We start from the raw sequence: 18,124 nt of genomic DNA, 5'->3' as shown, positions 1-18,124 counted from the left end.
CTTTCAGAGAAACAAATGCATTTCCATCAATTCCACATTCAGGAAAAGGTGATTATACTTTAAGCCAAGTTTAAGATTGTCAAAAAAAAAAAAAAAAAGGAAAAGGAAAATGTGAAAAAGGAACTAAAGTTTATTGAGTGATTGCTTTATGCTAGGTATTCTTATAAACATTCTTATTAAACATTCATTTAATCCTCAAAACAACCAGGTAATATAGGGATCAACTTCAGTGCTGAGGAAATAAGCTCAGAGATTTTATTTGTTTAAAGGCCAATTAGGCAACTGCTTTTTAAATTTTATTTTTTATTTCAAAATATTAAGGGGGTACAAATATTTTTGTTATATGGATACCTTGCATAATGCTTAAGTAGGGGCTTTAGTGGGCCTGTCCCCAGAATAGTGTTCATTGTAGCTGATAGGTAAGTTTTTGCCCCTCTCCCCCCTCTCAGGCTCCTCCTTTCTTAGTTTCCAATATCCTTTACATCTCTTTGTGCCCATGTGTGCCCATCGGTTACCTCCCAATTATTAGTGAGTACAAGTAGTGTTTATTTTTCCATTCCTGAGATACTTCACTTAGGATAATGGTTTCAAGTTCCATTCCACATTGCTGGAAAAGACCTTATTTAATTCCCTCTTATGGATAAGTACTACTCCATGGTGTGTATATATACCACATTTTCTTTATCCACTCATGAATTGATGGGCACTTAGTTTGATTCCACATCTTTGCAATTGTGAATTGTGCTATGATAAACAGTCAAGTGCAGGTATCTTCTTAATAAAATGACTTCTTTTCCTTTAGGTAGATATCCAGTAGTGGGATTGCTGGATGGAATGTTAAGTCTAGATTTATTTCTTTGAGGAACCTTGATACTATTTTCCATAGAGGTTGTACTAATTTGCAGTCCCACCAACAGTGTATAAGTGTTTCTTTTTCACCACATCCACAACACCATCTATTGTTTTTTGAGATTTTTCCTACATTTTCTTCTAGAATCTTTATGGTTTCATACCTTACGTTTAATTCTTTTATCCATATTGAATTAGCTTTTGTATATGGCAAGAGATGGGGGTCCTGTTTCATTCTTCTGCATGTGGCTCTCCAGTTTTCCCAGCACCATTTATTGAACAGGGCTTCCTTTCCCTAGTGTATGCTGTCTGCTTTGTCAAAGATCAGCTGGTTGTAGCTAGATGGTTTTATTTCTGGGTTCTCTATTCTATTGATATTCCATTCATCTATGCCTCTACTTCTATACAAGTATCATGCTGTTTTGATTACTATAGCCTTGTAGTATAATTTGAAATCAGGTAATATGATGCCTCCAAATTTGTTCTTTTTGATTAAGATTGCTTTGGCTATAGGGGATCATTTTTAGTTCTAAATGAAGCCCAGAAGTATTTTTTCTAGATCTGTAAAATATGACCTTGGTATTTTGATGGGGATTGAGTCGAATCTATAAATCATTTTGGCAGTACAGACATTTTTACGATGTTGATCCTACCAATCCATGAGCATAAAATGTTTTTCCATTTGTTTGTGTCATCTATGATTTCTTTCATCAGTGTTTTGTAATTCTACTTGTAGAGATCTTTCACCTCCTTGGTTAGGTATATTCCTAGGTATTTTATTTTCTTTGCAGCTATGGGGAATGGTATTGAGTCTTTGATTTGATTTCAGCTTGATTGTTATTGGTGTATAGAAATGCTACTGATTTGTGTACATTGATATTATTTATAACTTGAGACTTTGCTGAATTTCTTTATCAATTCCAAGAGTTTCTTGGTGGAGTTTCTGGGGGTTTTCTAGATACAAGATCATATCATCAGCAAAAAGGAATAGTTTGACTTCCTCTTTCCCGATTTAGATACCCTTTATTTCTTTCTCTTGCCTGATTGTTCTGGCTAGGACTTCCAGTATTATGTTGAGCAGAAGTGGTGACAGTGGGCACCCTTTTCTTGATCCAGTTCTTAGGAGGTATGCTTTCAACTATTCCCCATTCAGTATGACGTTGGCTGTAGGTTTGTCATATATGGCTTTTGTAGTTTTTAGGTATCCTCCTTCTATGCCTAGTTTGTTGAGGGTTTTATCATGAAGAGGTGCTGGATTTTATCGAATGCTTTTTTTCTGCATCTATTAAGATGATCATATGATCTTTGCTTTTGCTTCTGTTTATATGGCGAATCACATTTATTGATTTGCATATGTTGAACTGTCTTTGCATCCCTGGGATGAAAACCACTTGATCGTGGTGAATTAGCTTTTTGATGTGCTGTTGAATTTGGTTTACTAGTATTTTGTTATTTTTGCATCCATGTTCATAAGGGATATCGGTCTGTAGTTTTCTTTTTTGTTGTTGTGTCCTTTCCTGGCTTTGGTATCAAGGTGATACTGGTTTCATAGAATGAGTTAGGGAAGATTCTCTCCTTCTCAGTGTTATGGAATGGTTTATGCAGAATAGGTACCAGTTCTTCTTTGCAGGTCTGGTAGAATTCAGCTGTGAATGTGTCTGATCTGGGGCTTTTTTTCATTGGGAATTTTTTATTAATGCCTCAATTTCACTGCTCATTATTGGTCTGTTCAGGATTTCTGTTTCTTCCTGATTTAGGCTTGGGAAGTTGTGTGTTTCCAGGAATTTATCCATTTCCTCTAGGTTTTTTTAGCTTATATGTGTATAGGTTTTCAAAGTATTCATGGATGATATTTTGTATTTCTGTGGTATCAGTTGTAATATCTCCTTTTTCATTTCTGATTGAGCTGATTTGAGTCCCTTCTCTTCTATTTCTGGTTAATCTGGCTAGTGTTCTATCAATTTTGCTTATGTTTTCAAAGAACCAACTTTTTGTTTTGTTGATCCTTTGTATTGTTCTTTTCATTTCCATTTTGTTTATTTATGCTCTGAACTTTGTTATTTATTTTCTTCTGCTGGCTTTGGGTTTGGTTTGTTCTTCTTTTTCTTGTTCCTTGAGATGTGACATTAGGTTGTTAATATGTGATCTTTCTGTCTTTTTTATGTAGGCATTTAAGGCTATGAACTTTCTCCTTAGTACTGCTTTTTCTATATCCCATAGATTTTGAAACGTTATGACCCCTTTGTCATTCAGTTCGAGGAATCTTTTGATTCCCATCTTAATTTCATAATTGACCCAAGGATCAATTAGCAGCAGTTTGTTTAATTTCCAAGACTTTGTGTAGATATGATAGTTTCTGTTGGAATTGATTTCTAATTTTATTCCACTGTAGTATGAGAAGATACATGGTATGATTTTGATTTTTTTGAATTTTCTGAGATTTGTTTTGTGGCCTAAGATAGATATAATCCATCTTAGAAAATATCCAAAGTGCTGATGAGAAGAATGTATATTCAGTAGCTTGGGGTAGAGTGTTCTGTAAATGTCTGTTAGGTCCATTTGTTCTAGAGTCCTGTTAAGTCCAGTGTTTCTTTATTGATTTTCTGCTTCAATGATCTGTCCAGTTCTATCAGTGGGGTGATGAAGTCCCCAGCAATTATGATGCTACTATTATTTCTTTGCTTAGATCTAGTAGAATTTGCTTTATGAATCTGGGAGCTCACGTATTAGGTGAATGTATATTTAGGATTATTACGTCTTTGTGTTGAATGCTGTCTTTACCATTATATAATGACCATCTTTGTCTTTGTTTTTAACATTGTTGATTTAAAGTCTATTTTATCTGATATGAGAATGGCTACAACTGCTCACTTTTCATTTCCATTTGCACGGAATATTTTTTTTTCTATCTCTTTACCTTGAGTCTGTGCAAGTCCTTATGAGTTAGCTGTGCTTCTTGAAGACAGCATATACTTGGGATGTGCTTTATCATCCATTCAGCCAGTCTATGCCTTTTTTTTTTTTTTTTTTTTTGATTTTTTGAGATAGGATCTTACTCTGTTGCCCAGGCTAGAGTGCCATGGCATTAGCCTAGCCCACAGCAACCTCAAATTCCTGGTCTCAAGCAATCCTTCTGCCTCACCCTCCTGAGTAGCTGGGACTACAGGTATGCACCACCATGCCCACCTAATTTCTTTCTATTTTTAGTAGAGATGGGGGTCTCACTCTTGCTCAGGCTGGTCTCAAACTCCTGACCTCAAGCGATCCTCCTGCCTCAGCCTCCCAGAGTGCTAGGATTACAGGCATGAGCCTCTGCACCTGGCTCATGTCTTTTAAGTAGGACATTAAAAGGCGAAAGATTTATACGATCTGAAGAGAAACCAGAGTATATTAAAATAAATAAATAAATAAATAAATAAAATTTTAAAGTAAAAGATTGGTGTTTCCCTTATTGCTTTGTTCAACTGTACGGTACTTCTTGAAAGTATTTGTGAAAAAATTGTGCATGGTTTCCTGAAGCAGATTCCATAAAAAGTGACATGGATGCAGTTGTTAGAATCATTCAGTATATATACATATATATATAATGCTGAAAGAAATAAAAGATAAATATAAAAAAATAAGTGGGACATTAAGACCATTCACAGTCAGTGTTATTATCAATATGTGGGATACTGTTCTCTTCATCATGTTGGATGATACCTTGTTGATTGTTTTCCCTCTTCTGCTATTGTTTTATAAGAGCTGTGAGCTTTAACTTTCAGGTATTTTTATACTGGTGGGTATTTATTGTGCTGTTCCATGTATAATTAAATAATCTATTCATAGTCACACCACTTGTAATTGATGGGCTTTACAGCTGAGCCCACATTACAGGAGCTATTGGAAAATTGTCTAAAATTCTGATGCTTCATTAATTCAAACAGGTCTGTTCCCAATTAATTCAAGTGAGTGATGCTGGACTATGGTTGAAAAGCAATTGAATTTGCATATTATCATTTCATTGCCTAAAGAAAAGCATTATTCTGCCTTTTTCTAAAAGATTTATATAATATATACACACTTGTCTCTTGTTTTTATTCCTTCTAAGAAAGATGTGTTTGACTCTCTCTCTCACCTGCACAAGTAGACTGTTAACATTAATTGATAAATGATCTTATTCATAATTATATAGCAGGTATGAATATCAGTTCACAATGTCAAGTGTGCAAGAAATATTACTTTCTCTGTTTTTCTATAATGCAATTTAATTTCTATTTTGAGCTACATTTTACAGAGGTGGTAAAAAATAATATGTCAATGCAAGGTACCCTTATTCCCCTGGGGGCTATGTCTACCTTCCAGGGACCCTCTAAAATGTCAAGGCAAAAGAGGGATATGGGATCTGGCTCCGAGGCTAAGCACACATCCTTTGAGATATCTTTTGCTACCTTTAGATCTAGAGTCTTTCTGCAACTTCTGCATGACAAAGAAGTCTTTTAGCTGCTTCAGTGCTACAAGGACAAGAAACTAAATGAAACTGTGAAGGGACTTGTCTGTACAGATACCACTCACAGTCATTGCCTTCCCACCTCCCTGAGGCTCTGTCTGGAATGAGGAAACAGATTGCAGAGCCCATCTCTTCAGAGCCCACCAAAATTTGTGCTCTAATCAAGTATCCTCTATTGTTTCGTCCCTCTAGCCTGGAGGAATCTCTCTCTGGTCCAGGAGGAAAGAGCCCCCATTTCATTCCTTCTCCTACCATTTGCTCCCCAAAAATCTTCTAAATAACTGTAAGGCCTTAGGCTTCTGAAGTACAAACTAGAGAGAGGACTTGCATACTTTTTCTGCTTTCTGCACTGTCATATCACCCCCCTGATTTAAGGAGCATAGAGACAGCTGTGTGCTTGAACAGGGAAATGCAAAAGAGGTAAATGCTCAGGGAAGTAGAAAACACAGCTTAATATTTCAAAAATATTATCCCACCATATTTATTTGCCCTATTTTTAAATGCACATCCTCTCCATACCATTCATTTAGAAGATACTCAATGAATGGTGCCAAAAAGATATAAAACAAGACATATACACTAAAATATACCTAATAGTGCAAAGAATTAATCATATGCTAACAACCAAACAAGACCCACGTTAAGGAAGAAAGGAATTCTGGAGAGGGAGTAATTCCCAGAGGCCCAGGAAGTCAGGAGTATTGTTGTAGAGACTACTGACTATGTGACAAAACTTGAAGATCCTGTGGGTTTAGAAAACTAAGAAAGAAGAGGAAGGATACTACAGGCAAGGAAGAATAGAATGATGAAAAGCAAAAATAACCTGCTTCTTTTTTCTCTCCCTTCCCATCTATCCTGTACATTGTTGCTGAAATAATTTTTCTGAAACAGAAATTTCATCATGACTTTCAAGTGCATTCAACTAACTCTTCAGCCTGGCTTGCAAGATGATGTTACATAGTGGCTAAGATTGTGAGACTTGAAAAAGATGGTGGACTGAAGATACATGTCTCCACTACATTATCAAACACCAGGAAAATTATAGAGTAAAAGATGGAAACACACACATAACACACACACAGCAAGAGAGTAGGGGGAGAACAGAATCAAAATATTCGAAGTTGAAAAGCAAAAGGACAGGTGGTAACTGACTTAGCAAACATAAGAAACCTGAATCTTAAGCAGGTGATAGGAGAAGCCAAAACACAACATGATTTGTCCTAAAGAATCTCCCTAAATCCCAGGAATTGATTGCAACAGGTACCTCTGGAAAGAGGAGTAAAGAAGAGGTTGAACATAGGAGAAGTGATTGAAAATCTGTTTATGAAGCAACTAGAGCCCGGGATCTGCACTTCCACAACCAACAGCTGTGTTACTGACTACTGTTCCCTTGCCCTATCAGATGTATAGTCTGTGGATAAAACAGATAATGTCTGGACTGGAAGACAAGAAGCACAGATGAGGGTAGGGATACCATATTGAAAACTGGGATTAAGTAAAATTCTCTGAAGACTGAAAATTGAGACCCTTAAGCCTTCTTCATCAACTGGGCTCCCAGAACACCAGCAGCCAGTTTGTATATTCTAGCAAGGAGATAGGAGGATGTCACTCTACAGAATACAACTAGCCCAAGACGAAAAATCTAAAGACACTGGTCTAAAGATATTGACAATCAGGGGTTACCCAATGAAACAGTACAGCCACACCACTGGCAGTGAACCCTACAGCCAACAAAGCCCTGCCCATACACTCATCATTGCTGGTTATCTTTTTTAGTGTCTCCCTCATAAATATGAATAATCATCCAAAGATCACAGACATCTGAGGAAACTAACATGAGAGAGACCAAAAGAAGCAAACAAAAAGGAAAAACACCTACATGATGAGTGCGATGTGCACTGTCTAGGGAATGGACACAATTGAAGCTCAGACTCGGGGGGATGGGGAGGCATGGGCAATATATATAGCCTGAACTTTTGTACCCCCATAATGAGTTGAAAAACAAAACAAAACCAAAAAAAAAAAAAAAGGAAAAACCTGAAGGAAACAGTGATGATGCAGGAAGAAGAAAACTTCAAAAATAAAAAAAAAAAAACATATACATTAATATCCCCAGCATCACAATAACGTAAACACTAAATATTGGTCTAACCAATGTATAGGGAGGACAGTCAAAAGGAAGAAACAGGAACTGTGCTTGTATGGGGACTAGAGGCAATGATTATACAGAATGAATTAGAAGGCTTTTTTTTTTTTTAATTTCAGCTTATAATGGGGGTACAAAAGTTCAGGTTACATATGTTGCCCATGTACTGCCCACCCCCCCAAGTCAGAACTTCAAGTGTGACCATTCCCCAGACAGTGCGCATCACACTCATTATGTAGGTATATACCCATCCCCTCCCCCCACCCCCCACATCTGTCCGACACCCAATTGGTGTTATTCCCAAATGTGCACTTAGGTGATGATCAGGGAAACCAATTTGCTGGTGAGTACATGTGGTGCTTATTTTTCCGAAGGCTTTTCATTTTTGTTAAATGACTTGCACAATTTGCATAGCATTACAATTGTATGTCTATTGAAGTTTCCATGGAACTCTACTGTAAAATCATCTGAGTCATGTACATGGTGAAGATAGAATTTTTTAATATCTTTTTAGATTCTTATATTGCTGTTTTCCTATTCAAATTTTCTACTATTTCTTCAGTTAATTTTGGCAAGCATCCATTTTCTGGAGTTTAAATGCAGGGTATAAAATTATACATATAGAATTCCTCTTATAAATTTATAAATATACTCTGTGTTTTTGATTCCACATTCTCATTCTTAACATTATTTGTGTTGGTTCTTTTTTCATAATCACATTTGTCAAAGTTTTTTTTTTTTCTTGTTCTTTCCAAAACCAGATTCAGTTTTGTTGATTTAATTTACTGTATTGTTGGCTTGGCTTGTTTTCTATAGCATTATCTGTATCAGTTCCTTCTGATTTCTTTAGGGTTATTTTTCTGTTAATTTTCTACCTTGTTGAATTGAGCACTTATTTCTTTATTTTCAATATTTCTTGTTCTCTATTAGATGCATTTAAGGCTACACCTTGTCCTCTGAGTACAATTTTGGAGCATCATGTGGGTTTGGGTATATAGTACAATAACTGTTTTTCACTTGTCAATAAATTAGAATTTCAGTTTTTATTTCTTTTTTATCCAAGAGTTATTTGGTAGGGTGTCTTTTTACTTCCAGATTGTCATAGATAGGATATACCCCTCACCACCTCCACCCTTACAAAGATGTTCATGTACTAATCCCCAGAACCTATTAACTTACATGGCAAAAGGGACTTTGCAGATATGATTAAGTCAAGTATCTTAAGATAGGAAGGGACTGATATAAACACAAGGGTCCTTAAATGCTGAAAGAGAGAGGCGGATGAATTAGAAGAGATGAGGCAATGAAAACAGGTCAAAGTGATACAGGCAGCCTCTGAAACCTGGAACAGACAAGGAAAGAATTTTCACCTAGAACCTCCAGAAGGAACAAAGATCTGTTGACACCTGATTTTAGCCTCATAAGACCTACCCTGATTTCTGATCTCCAGAACTGTAAGATAATAAATGTGTTTTTTTAAGTCATTAATTGTGTTGTAATTTCTTACAGCTGCAATAGGAAACTAATACACAGGGGTTTTTTTACTACATTTTTATCAAATTCTTTATGTTGATATTGTAGTAAGAGAAAATGATTTGCTTAACTTCTGCTTTGGAGAATTTACTGTCTTTTCCTTTGTGGCCAAATTCATCATCAATCTTTGTAAATGTTTTGTATTTACCTGAAAAGAAGTCTTTGATGGAGTCTCTCTCTCTCTCTCTCTATATATATATATATATTAGAGAGATATTATTAGTTAGATCTATATCTGTATCTGTATTTCTTAACTCTGGTCATTCATCTCTATTGTTACGCTTTTTTCTACTTGATATATTAGTTTCTGAGAAAGATATGTTAAAGTTTACGATGCCTCTAACAGTATTTGCTCTACATATTTCAGAACAATGCTGGTAGGTACAAAAAGGTTTACTATGTTACATCTTCTTGAAGGATAATAGCTTGTATCAATATGAGATAGATATATATGTCTCATTTAATTCTGTTTTTTATATATCACATTTAGCATTTGACCTTACGTTATATCTAGTATTAATATAACCATATGTGCTTTAAAAAAAACTCATTTGCCTAGTATTTCCATGTTCCTTTATTTTCAACTTCTCTGTTAGAATTTTATTAAGTTGGCTTATTTCTAGGTATATTTATATGTAGTATATAACTAGTCCTTGTCCGAAGGGGAGTTGTTTTTAACCCAATTTAAATATCTATCTTTTTCTTTGAACAGGAAAATTTAACCCATACATATTTATATTAATATGATTATTGATATTCTACTTCGTTTTTTATTTACCTTTCTTTCCTTCTTTTTTCTTTTTCCTTCTATTCCTTTTCTCTTCCCTTCTATTTCCCTTTCCTTCTCCTTTTACTTTCTTGCACTTTGTTGATTTGATTGAGGTTTCCTTGTTCCTTTTTTCTCCTCTAGGGCTTTGTTACATATCTCATTTCTATTCTTTTAGTGGTTACCCTGAAAATATTCATAAACATTAAAAACTACATTTCCCTTCTTCATATAAAATTTATAAGCAATCCATAAACTTCCGCTGAAAAAGATAAGATCTTTAGCACTCTATCTTCCTTTCACCCTACATTATCAATCTCCCATATTATAATGATCTGGAATTTTAGTTCTAAATGTTTTAAATTATGTATGAACTGTTATTTAAACTTAAATATAAGTATTGCTGGCCTCTTTATGTACTTCTGTTTCTTGTACTCCAAACTTCTGCGTTGGATTCATTTCTCATTTTGCTACAATACATGTCTGAGTAATTTTTTTCAGTGAGATCTTTAGGGAATAACTTTCTGACTTTCTCCATGTCTGAGAGCATCTTTATGTTGTCTCACTAGAGTTCTAGTTTTACTGGATATAGAATTATAAGTTAAAAATTATTTTCCCTCAGAACTTTGAAGATATTGCTCCATTGTCTTCTTATACAAATTTGATTTTTGTTCCTTTTGATAAACTTTTCTTTTTCTATCTCCATGGAAGATTCTAGAATTGTCTTTTATCCTTGGAGCTGTGAAATACATAAGAATTGTGCCCAGATGTGGGTATTTTATCATTCTTCCTGCTCAGCATTGGATAAATCCCTTTATTCTTAACATTCCTATCTGTTTTCCAGCTTGGGGACAATTTTTCTATTTGATTACTTCTTTGTTTCTTCCCTCTCATGATCTATGTGAGATGGAGATTGAACTTCCCAAATTATTGACCATGTATCTAAACTTTTATCTTGAATTTTCATCTGTTTGGCTTCTATGTTTCATTTTTTTAATACTTGACTTTATTGACTAAAGCACTAATTTGATCTTCAGTAATGTACATTCTATTATTTAACACTTCTCTTGCATTTTCCTTATTTTGGTAAAAATGTAATTTCCAAGAACTCTTTCTTGTTTTTCCAACATTTTCTTTTGCAGTGAAGCCTACTTGGTTTTGCGGATGCAAAATTTTTTCATATTTCTCTGAAGATGTTTTATTGTTGTTGTTATTTTATTTCTCATCTGTTGCCTGCATTATGTCTATTTCCTCTAGGATCAGTTGTTCTCTTGGTTTGTAGCAATCTGTCTCTTTCATGCAGTTCTCTAGTGGTATTTGGCTGTTTGTCCATGTTTATCAATGAAGGACCTAGGTTCAGAATATAGGTAGTTGGCATGGTTTTCTCTGTAGTTATTAAGGTATGTTTCCCCAGCAGGCTGCTCTACTGAATGGGAAAAACCTGTGAACTCAGCTCTATGTAAATAAATAGAATATGAAGCACGTTTAGACATCTTTGCTTAAATGTATGTCAACCTAAAGTAGACCATCACCACTGTAATTGCTAACATAGTGAAGGATTTATTTCTCCCTTCTTTCTCAACTATCTAACTCAACTACCTAACTCAAATTCTTTTCTACTTCTTTCTCAGACTCCTATCCCCATACTAAAAGCAGTTCCTAGGTAGCTAGTTCACTTTTTAAAAGTATAGTTTCTTTATTGTTCCCTCCTCCTCCATGGTTAAATGTGTGACAGCCTTCAGCTCAGTAAGAGGCAGAATGTTGTGGAAAGGGGTTGGGGAAGAAGGGCATATAGCCCTGTGATTTTAATTTAGTTCTTTAGTTAATTTTACTGGTGGATGCCCCAGGGCCCCTTCTGCCTCCCAGCATCTATTAACTCTGAATTTGAAGTTATCTGGGTTTGTTTTTTTTTTTTTTTTTTACTTTAGCAGTTTTCTCCTATATGTTTTGGAATGTGGTTTCCTCTATTCTTGTCTTTCTGATCCTTTCTGCTTTCTATATTCCAGGAATCTCATAACTTCTGGTCTACTTGTGATACACTCCCTTGTTTATCACCATTGTATTCATTCAACAAATATTTACAAAGCTCCTATGCTGTGCCAATCACCATTCTAGGTACCAGGGATATAGCTGTGAATAAAAGAGACAAAATTCCCAGCTGTCATAAAGCTTACCTTCTAGTGGAGGGAGACAGGATATATATATATATACACACACACACACACACACACATATATATATAAATTTAATGTATGTACATTTATGTAAATGTAAAATATATAATTAAAATGCCCAGCTTATCAGATAATGGTAAGTGCTGGCAGGGGTGGGGATGGAATTAGCAAGGACTCGGAGAAAAGAGTACCTGCTTGGGTCATGAGATGCAGGGAGCAGCATTAAACAGGATGTTCACAGAAGACCTTGACTGAAGGAAGTAAAGGAAGTGATGGAGGGAGCCACAAAGATAGCTAAAGAAAGAAATCCAGACAGAGAGAACAGCAAGTACAAATACTCTAAAGGAGAAATTGCCTGGAACACTACAGGAACAGTTAAGAAGGCCAATGCGGATTTGCTTTTATATCATTATTTTAATGATTTTATGGAATTTGGAACAGAAGGAGAGGTTCAATTTGTGCTCAATTGGCCTACTTGATCGAATCTTCCACTGTGATTTCAATCTCTGGATGTATTGGTCTCATTCGCCATACAACTTATTTAATAATTATAGAGCCCCTTATGACCTCTTATATTGCTATGCTATATTATTATACAACCAGTGGTGTGCTGGAGCCAGTTCGTGCTAGCTTAGAAGAGTTGATTGTTAAATATTCAGGAATTTTTAAGCTAGTTGTTGAACCATTGGTAGCTTGTAATTTAACATGGTACGAGTATTTAACCCAGGGAATCACCAAAAACTACAAATCAGGACTATTTTCTTCTTCCAGAGAGCCACTTTACCAGTACAACACTATAATTAACTTTCATATTAATTTTTTGCGTGTGTGCTTTGCCTCCCAAAATAAGTTAATTCCAAAAATTTCTTAAGGACTGGATGCTATTTTGTTATAACCAAAAATAATAAATAGTGATATATATATGTGTATATATATATAAAAATAAAATAGTATCCTATAATTATTTATTAGATGAAGGAAACAATTAGGGCACTGAATTTTAAAACTACAATTTTCTAATTCAAAAGGTGGATAGGGCTAACAGACATGGACAGAACAACAAAAACTGATGTCATTAAACCAAGAAGCTATCCATTGAACCCTTTTAATTTTTATTTTTATTTTGAGATAGGGTCTCATTCTGTTGTCCAGGACAGAGTGCAGTGGCATGATCATAGCTCAACGCAACCTCGAAATCCCAGGCTCAAGCAATCCTCCTTCCTCAGCCTCCTGAGTAGCTGGAACTATAGGCATGTGCCACTATGCCTGGCTAATTTTTCTATTTTTTGTAGAGATGGGGTCTTGCTTTTGCTCAAGATGGTCTCGAACTCCTGATCTCAAGCAATCCTCCTGTCTTGGCCTCCTAGAGAGCTAGGATTATAGGCATGAGCCACCCTTTTTAATCCTGATAAATTAATCATGTCATGCCTTAGTTTTTTTTATCAATAGAATTATGATATTTTCTAGTACCAGAATGTGTTTACGTTTGCAGATTGCAAAGAGAAAGTGCTATTGTTAACAATAATTCGCTGACTAACTGGCCTTATTCAAATTATTTAGCACATTAACCCTGCCTTAGTCAGCTCAGGTTGCTATAACAAAACACCATAACTACATGACTTAAACAACATTTATTTGTCACAGTTCTGGAGACTGTGAAGTCCAAGATCAAGACATTGGCAGATTCAGTGTCTGTTGAGGCCCTGCTTCCTGGTTCATAGACGGTCATCTTCTTGCTGTATCCTCACACGGTAGCAAGAGGAAGGAAGCTCTCTCAGGAATTTTATAAGGACACTAATCCCATTCATAAGGGCTCCACCTTCATAACCTCTTATAATGCTAATTACTTTTCAAATACTCCATCGCCTAATACCATCACATCAGAGAGTAGGGTTTCAACATATGAGTTTTAGGACAACATTCAGTCTATAACATTCTGCCTCTGGCCCCTCAAAATTCATGCCCTTCTCACATGTAAAATACATTCATTCCATCTCAACAGCCTCAAAAGTCTTAACTCATTCCAGCATCAACTCTAAAGTCTAAAGTCTAAAATCTCATCCAAATAGTTTGGTTAATGAATACAAAATTACCATTACAAAGAATAAGTTCTACTAGGGTGACTATAATTAATAATTTATTGTATATATTCAGTTAGCTAGAAAAGAGGATTTTAAAATATTTTTTTTACTTTTTTTTCCTGTAAAGCTAGACTTCCTTTGATAGAAGAGAGGATTTTAAATGTTCATAACACAAAGAAATTATAAATGTTTGAGGTGATGAATAACCTAATTATTCTTACTTGATCATTATATACTATATACATATATTGAAATATATTGTACCCCATAAATATGCATAATTATTATTTGTCAATTAAAATAATAAAAGAGAGATAGTGTCAAAACATATATATGTATGTATGTGTGTGTGTGTGTGTGTACAAAATCTAAATGAGATATGGGTGAGACTCAACATATGATTCATTGTAAGCCAAAAATTCCTTTCCAGCTGTAAACCTATGAAACCAAACAAGTTACGTACTTCCAAAATACAACAGTGGGGCAAGTATAGGACAGACAATCCCATTCCAAAAGGGAAAAATAGGAAATAAGAAAGGGGTTATAGGTCCTGAGCAATTCTAAAACCCAGTGAAGCAAACAAACTTCATGAGATTTTAAAGCTCAAGAGTAATCCTCTTTGGCTCCATGCTATGCCCTCCAAGGGGGATCCACCTTCCAGATCCACTGGGGTGGAGAGCCTGCTTCTGGGCCTAATGGAGTGGCAGTCTTGGCCTTACAACTTTGCTGGTCAGGGGTTAGGCCCCAATGGCTTTGCGTGGCACTGCCCCCGATAGACTTGGGCAGAGGCCATCTGCCCTGCTGAAACCCAGGTAATGGCCCCATTTTTGAAAGCAGGGAAGCAGTCCTGGTGATCTCTGAATGGCCTTTGGGTATTTCTTTCCTTGTGTTGAATAATGCACATTCACAGTTGAATGGCTCTATGGTCCCATCCTGTATAATCTAAGTCCAACAGCCTGCTTTCATTCTTTCCTATCTCCTTCCCTTTCATTTCAAACTGTCAGTTTTCCTGCTGGCATGGCAGACTAAATCTGTGGTTCACACCAGTATGCTTATCAAATGGTCACTTGGCCACATCCTTAGTGTTCTCCTTAAAACTTGTTTTCTCATTTTTTGCAATATTGATAGGATGAGAATTTTCCAAATTTTTAAGTTCTACTTCCTTTCTGCTTAATAATTCCATCTTCAAATTATTTCTCTCTTCTCACATTTTACTATAAGGAGTCAGGAGGAACCAAGCTGCTTCTTCGATGCTTTGCTTAGAAATTTAGAATGGGTGCAGTGGCTCATACCTGTAATACTAGCACTCTGGGAGGCTGAGGCAAAAAAAAATGCTTAAGCTGAGGAGTTCGAGACCAGCCTGAGCAAGAGCAAGACCCCGTCTCTAGTAAAAATAGAAAAATTAGCCAGGCATGGTGGCACACACCTGTAGTCCCAGCTACTCGGGAGGCTGAGGCAGAAGGATTGCTTTAGCCCAGGAGTTTGAGGTTGCTGTGAGCTAGGCTGACACTACAGCACTCTACTCAGGGCAACAGAGTGAGACTCTGTCTCAAAAAAAAAAAAAAAAATACCAACACAGGGATGCTTTACTTAGAAATTTCATCAGCCAAATATCCAATTTCATCATTCACAATTTCTACCTTCCACAAAACACTAGAGCATGAACACAATTCAGCCAAGTTCTTTGACACTTTATAACAAGAATGGCCTTCCCTCCATTTTCCAATAACATATTCCTCATTTCCATCTGAGACTGCATCAGAATAGCCTTTACCATCCATATTTCTACCAATAATCTGTTCAGGATTACTTAGGTATTCTCTAAAATGATTGATCTTTTATCTACAGCTTTCCTCTTTTCCTTTCTGAGCCCTTACCAAAATTGCCCTTAATGGTCCATTCATGGCAATGTAGGCTTCTCTAGCATATACCTCAAAACTCTTCCAGCCTCTACCGATTACCAATTTCTGAAGATGCTTCCACATTTTTAGGATGTTTTACAGCAGCACTCCACTTCTCAGTACCAGTTTTGTCTTAGTCAGCTCAGGTTGCCATAATTAATCCTCAGGTTTTTTTAATAATATGTAAAATGTATCTGCTCTTAATTTCCCTATTTCAATTCTCTCAATATTACTGTAGTAAAACTGAAATTTTGAAAAATGAAAAGCACTACATACATACAAAGTGACATATGTATTACATAGATGTTATCTATACCATTACATGGTTAACAATATTATATAGATATCATTAAAGTATTTATATTCATATATAGCACAGTACTGTGTATATAGGATGAACTCAGTAAGTACTTGCTGAATGAATGAAAGAAGGAAGGAATAGGTGAACAAATGCAGAAAACAAACTGTTAAATTATACTGGTCCTTAAAACGTTTATAAATTACTGGTTGCCAAGATTATTTACAAGAATTAACACTGCTAATAATCTTGATACTTCTGTTTCTGGCATGAATGAATGTCTCATCAAAGCTATTTAATATGTTAAAATGCTGGGACTTAAGAATCTTATCAAATTTAGTATCATCCTTCCAAGTAATTCATTTTCATTGGCAAGCAGTAGCCAGTAGAAATCATTATCCAAAGAGTCTGGTTCAGGGGATGTAGGGTTTGTCCTCCCAGATATCAAGACATTGTAAAATCACAGTAAGTAAGACAGTGAGTTACTAACACAAAAAAAGACATGCAGGCCAATGGAATTACATAAAGAGCCTAGAAACAGCATACGTGGAAACTTGATATATAACAGAATTGACATTGCATGATGGTGGAGCAAAAAGACTATTCCATAAGTCTTGCTAGGAAAATGTGTTATCCATGTGGAAAAATAAAATAAAATTTGACTTTTACCTCACATCATAAAAAACCAATTCCATGTGCTTCAAGAACTTAAGTGGGAAAGGCCTAATTTTAATATTTTTAGGGAAAAAAAGAAAAGATATATTTATGACTTAGGGATAAGGAAATATTTATTAAACAAGACGGAAAAGGTTCAAACCATAAAAGAAAAGATTGGTAAGTTTGATAGTTCTAAAATTAAGACTGGCCAAAAAGGAAAAAGTTACCATAACAAGATTAATAAAACAATCCACAAATTCAGAGAAGGTATTCTTAATACATATAACTGACAAAGGATTGGTGTCAGAAATACAAGAACAGACAGGGCTGGGTACTACAGTTCACACCTATAATCCCAGCACTTTGGGAGGCTGAGAGGTGGGAGGATTGCTTGAGCCCAGGAGTTTGAGACCAGCCTGGGCAACATAGTAAGACCCCATCTCTACAAAAAAATTTTTTAAAAAGTTGGCCAGGGGTGGTGGCACACACCTATTGTCCCAGCTACTCAGGAGGCTGAGGCAGGAGGATTGCTTGAGCCCAGGAGTTTAAGGTTGCAGTAAGCTCTGACAGCCACTGTGCTCTAGCCTAAGCAACAGAGTGAGACACTGTCCAAAAAAAAAAGAATAGAGAAATGGGCAAAAGATATGTACGCAGACATTTCACTGATTAGATAAAGACAATGGCCAATAGAAGATACTGTCTCAGTCCATTTTTGTGTTGCTATAAAGGAATACCTTGAGGCTGGGTAATTTATAAAGAGGTTATTTGGCTCCTGGTTCTGCAGGCTACTATACAAGAAGCATGGCACTAAAATCTGCTTCTGGTGAAGCTTCAGGATGATTCCACTCATGGCAGAAGAGGAAGGGGAGCCACCAGCATGTGCAGATCACATGGTGAGACAGGAAGCAAGAGAGAGAGAAAAGAAGAGGTGCCAGGGTCTTTTCAACAACTAGTTTTTTGGGAACTAAGAGTGAGAACTTGCTCACTCCCACAAGAATGGCAACAAGTCATTCATGAGGAGTCTGTCCCCATGACCCAAACACCTCCCACCAGGCCCCACCTCCAACATTGGGGATCAGATTTCACCATAAGACTTGGTGGAGCCAAACAGACCATATCCAAACCATAACAGATATTCAACCACATTAGTAACCAGGATAATAAGAAGCAAAATGGCATACTTCTCCCCTGTCAGAATAACCAAAATAAAAGTGTTTGATAAGAGATGAT

This window comes from Eulemur rufifrons, chromosome 30 (genome assembly GCF_041146395.1).
Source record: "Eulemur rufifrons isolate Redbay chromosome 30, OSU_ERuf_1, whole genome shotgun sequence".
Classification (NCBI taxonomy): Eukaryota; Metazoa; Chordata; class Mammalia; order Primates; family Lemuridae; genus Eulemur; species Eulemur rufifrons.
Note: the sequence above shows the minus strand (reverse complement) of the source record.